Source organism: Microtus pennsylvanicus, chromosome 8 (genome assembly GCF_037038515.1).
Source record: "Microtus pennsylvanicus isolate mMicPen1 chromosome 8, mMicPen1.hap1, whole genome shotgun sequence".
NCBI lineage: Eukaryota > Metazoa > Chordata > Mammalia > Rodentia > Cricetidae > Microtus > Microtus pennsylvanicus.
In genome coordinates this window covers 72,428,792-72,433,694 of record NC_134586.1, presented here as the reverse complement: position 1 = coordinate 72,433,694, position 4,903 = coordinate 72,428,792, and positions in this window count along the sequence as shown.

The following is a 4,903-nucleotide window of genomic DNA, read 5'->3' as shown; positions in this document are numbered from 1 at the left end:
CTAGCGTGAGGTGTAGAAAGTCCCGCGGAGGATTCTTATTTAGTGGGATGAATAGATGCTGTATTAGGACCCACTCTGGGCATGAAACTCTAAACTGGGCCACTTAAGAGGCATCAAGCTTGGCAAGATGGAAAGTTTCAATACTGGACAAAAAAAAAGACAGCTCCTGCTGGGAAGGGGATTTCTGTCCACACAGACAGTGTCGGGCACTGTCCTGTGGCAGCAGCTTGCAGCACAGCCCTGCCCAGTCTTGTTCCGTCTTTTTTTGGTACCATACTCACGCTAGCTCCAACAATATGGTGCCAACCCAGAGCCCAGAGGACGGAGCAGATCCCTTCTTCAATGTCCTGATCAAGTGTTCTTTCATTCCAGCAGAGTCAGCCTCAGGTCAACCAATTCTTGCCACAAGAGGAGTGGGAGAAAAGATGGAGGAAGGGCAGGCAGCAGAGACTTAACTCCCACTAGAAATGATGAAGCTTCCTGCAAAAGTGTCAGCATTGGCTGGCCTTTAGCTAGACAGCTATGAGCTGTCACGCTGTCTTCCCCTCCCCCACTCCATCCCTGGGCAAAGGGTGCTGAGGTGTCAGAGTTGGCCAAGTATGACCCAGGGACATTCAGCACCCGTCAGTGGTTGTATGAGGACAAGTCCCACCTCCTGGGAATTCATGACTTTTCCTGAAATCTATTGTTTTGCTTCCTGTAAATCTGTTATTTCAAAATAATATTTTCTGCTCATAAACTTTGTTGTGGTTTTTTTTCTCTTAAATCCTCATAGTTAAGAAGGTGACTATATATGCTGAGAAGTGGAGGGAGTGGAGAGAGAACTCAAATCAGTGTGGACTTAGCTTATTCTCTCTTGGAATAGTTCTTTGACTCTGTCTTTCTCTGTCACTGTACTTGAGACAAAAGCCATCCCCAGACCCATCTTCCTAACGCTGAAGCTCTATCTTCACTCAGTGGTCCAATAGCAATAATCCCAGTTGGATCCTGTTTTATATTCCTTCCAGCATTATCTCATACCCATAACATCCATTCCCACACATATTTCCCAGACTTCTGCTTGAAGAAACGAGCAAACTCATTCAGCTCTTTAGTGTGTAGCACACCTCCTCACGGCCTACACTTTCTATCTCTCTTCTAGGTGATGTCTTAGCCTGGTTATAGGTCTAGAGACAGCTAACTATTGGTGGGCCATGAGGGGCATCAATATTGTCTTGCCTGGCATTTCCTTCAGAGAAAGTCACTGCTGGCTTAGCAGACAATAAAGGCAGAAAAGGCAACATTTCAGGGGATGGGGTGTGAGTACATCTTCTACAAGGGGTAGAGAGACTTCTTCAGGTGACATAAACCCTTGAGCACCTGAGGGTTCAAAGTTCTCAGCTTCGGTGGGGTCCTCCCACACATCCCCATTCCAAGTTACAGGACCCTGTTCTTTACCAACTAATGCCCCCAGTTTAACCACAGAGACCTCCCAGCCTTGGACTTGAATTTTTTGCTGTAATTTCAGCCAGTCTTATAATGAGGGTTTTGGACTGAGTTTTGATATTTTGAGCTCTGTGGCTGCTAGAGAGAAGATCCTCTTTTAGGGCACACTTAGAAACCTTTAGGCTGTTTATTTGCATCTGGAGTTGGTTAATTTTATCACCGAATTCATTGTCCTTCACTGTATTATGAGATGCTAGAAGTTGGTTAATTTTTTTTATTACAGAGTGCATGATTTTTCTTTCCCAGTTTATCCAGAGATGCTAGAAGTAACCAATCAGCAGCACCATTTTCCCATTTTTTTCCCCACAAATTGTTTTATATACAGAGTTACTAATCCATTGCCTCTCACATTTGGTGAATCGGGCTAATCAAATGTATTTGTCATAGTTTGCCAAATAGTTCACATCATAGGTTTTCAATACTTTCGAAGCTTCTAAGAGAGAGGCTTTAGTAACAGTAGGCATTGGCAAGTTGGAATGCCTCCTCCTGATACTTCAAAAATTCGTCATTTGACTTCTGAAGCTGTAGAACCACTTCTCAGTCAGGGCTCGCTACAGCAGTGGTTCTCAACCTGTGGGCCATGACCTCTTGGGGGTGGGGGTCTGTCAATCCTTTCACAGGGGTCACTTAAGATCACTGGAAATATTATATTTTTACATTATGATTTATACCAGTAGAATTATGAAGGATAAACAAAAATAGTTTTATGGTTAGTGGTCACCACAACATGAAAAAGGGTCACAGCATTAGGAAGGTTGAGGACCACTGCTCTAGAGGAACAGAACTGATAGAATATATGCATACACACACATTTTGTATATGTATATTATGTATACATATACACATGCATACACACATATATTCATTAACAGAAGGCCCAGAATCCAGTAGTTACTTAGTCCACAAGGCTGGATGTCGCAGGTGGTCCTTATTGTATGCCAGAATCCTTAAGAAGTTGGCTTTAATGCCAATGAAGGAATGGACTTGCCAGTAAGAGCAGGACCAAGCAGGCAAAGAGAACAGGCTTCCATCTTCCGTGTCCTTTATACATGCTGCCACCGTAAGGATGGCCCAGATTAAAGGTGTATTGTCCCACCTCAAAAGATCCAGATTAACAGTGGGTCTTTCTAGTTCACGTGATTTAATGAGGAAAAAGCTCTTTACAGGTGCACCTAGCCACCAGGGTAATTCCAGATGTAATCCAGTTGACAACCAAGAACAGCCATCACATTCCTCAAATTCAGCTTTCCCCAGGTATTCTTAGATCAAGAGCCGAGGAGAGCTCTTGAGTTCCTGCAGCTTTGTACAAATGCAGCCTGAAATTCAGTGCTAATCTTTAGGTGAAAGCCTTCTCTCATCAGCTTGGCTGGGAGAGGAAGAAATGGAAACACTAAGCCCAAGACACAGCAGAATCAGTCCCTTCCATCAATGAATTCCAGTCTTTTGTTCCCACTTGCGTGGGCTCTGCCACGAGAGTGGGAATTCAAAGACAAGCTTGGGCACTTATTAACTCTGTAGAGAGGAGGCTCCATGATAGTCCTAGTTGGCTATGGCAATCTCTCAAGTAATCTGTGGCCCTAAATTTTAGGACTTCAGTCAAAGTTCTGAGACAAATGGGACTGTCCTGTTCTACAAACGCCTGTTCACACCAGTGACCGCGCTTGGAGCATCATGCTACAATCTCATCCTTAGTAAGAACTTAGTTCCACCTGTTGCGTGCTTACAAGTCCTAAGAGCTTTTTGTACTGTACTTAACTCTTACATTCTTATGAGATGGGAATTTGATCCCGGTCTCACTGAGAAAACCAGAATCCCAGTGGCAGATCTAGAATATGAATCCACTTATGATTCCAACACTCAGTCTATGTATAAGGAGTATTATGGTCACTGTCTTGTGTACTGCTCCCTCCCCATTATGAAGCACAGAATTGTGGTGTGGCATAGTTCTTACACGGGCTTGACTTATCTCTAGGTCCCTCAAACGTTGTGGAGTCAATATATAATGTGCACACTATTTTCCTTCTATATCAGCACACAATAAACTTTTCTATGTGTGAGGAATTGCTCTAGGTGCTAGGGATGCATACCTCAGTGTACAAAATAAACTAAAATCGGTGCCTTCATGGAAATTCAGGTTTATTAAAGTCAAGGTCCCACCCTTAGATGAAGAGCTACAATGGTTGCCCAATGGATGCTAAGAAAGGAAGCTTTATTTTCTTCGGGGATATGCTCCTGCATGGTTATCCAATCCCAAGTGGTCAGCCTTGAACACACGTGCATATCAGCAATGCTAAATGGACTCAGTAGGGCCATGTAATTATACACTTATGTATGTAACAATAGTAATGAATGAGGTCATGAATTTGGGAGGGGGAATACTGGGGGAATTTTAGGGCTGGGGGATGGCCAGAGTGATGTAGATGCAATGCTCATACATGATGTTCTAAAAAAAAAAAATCAGTGATTTTTATATAATTTATGCATATATACCTATATACAAAAATGAATATTTTAAAATATACATTGTTAACTAAATGAAGCAAAAATTTAAATTATTAAGTAAAGTCTCAGTGAAAATTTTGCTATTTAAAATTAGTCTTCATACTGAACTTATTTGGAAAGGAATGATATTTAACTTCATCACAAGGACAGGATTTACAAGACAAGGAAGGGGCTTGTAGGCATGCGCAGCCAGAGATTAGTGCAAATTACAATGACGTTCTTAGTGAACTAGAACAGCTTTATTAATGATAATGATAGGGAACTTTAGGAACGCGGTGTTAAGTAGGAAATCCTTGTGTTTTGGCTCCAGGTCTTAGTAAGGTTTTTTTTTTTAAAGTGGAGTGAATAGTTTTTTCCCATTGGGGCAAAATTCACAATTTTATCTCGAATTGCAGTCCTCGGGATTTTAACATTTAATACTAGGCAAAGGTAGTGAGTCGGTTTGTTGAACTAAGAGATTCCTGCTTCAGGAAACTAGTGCGCGCGTATTCGGCCTCTATTACCAGGATTAATTTTCGGATTCTTACAAGAAAGGCATGGGAGGTATTATATCCTCTGTAACCGTCGAGGAAAACCGAGGTGTAGGTCCACGGTTTGGGACATGACATTGTGGTGGTGCTTCCCTGTCCCTGTGGTCGTTCTGTGCCCACGCCAGAACATCCTACCGCTTCCCTTTCCGCATGCAGCCAACCCAAAAAAATACATTTCCCACAATCCCACGCGCCGACCGGGCCTCGCATGGGGTGTCCTCAACGTTGCCGTTATGCTTACGGTTACCTAAATCCAAATTTCGAGAGAGACTGAACTATTATCTGCTTTTCCAACCTCATTCTTCCTTTTCTTTTTCTTCTGTGACTATCGGTGTCCGAGAGGAGAGCAAATTTATTCAGGCTACTATTCTGGACACCTTTCTCGG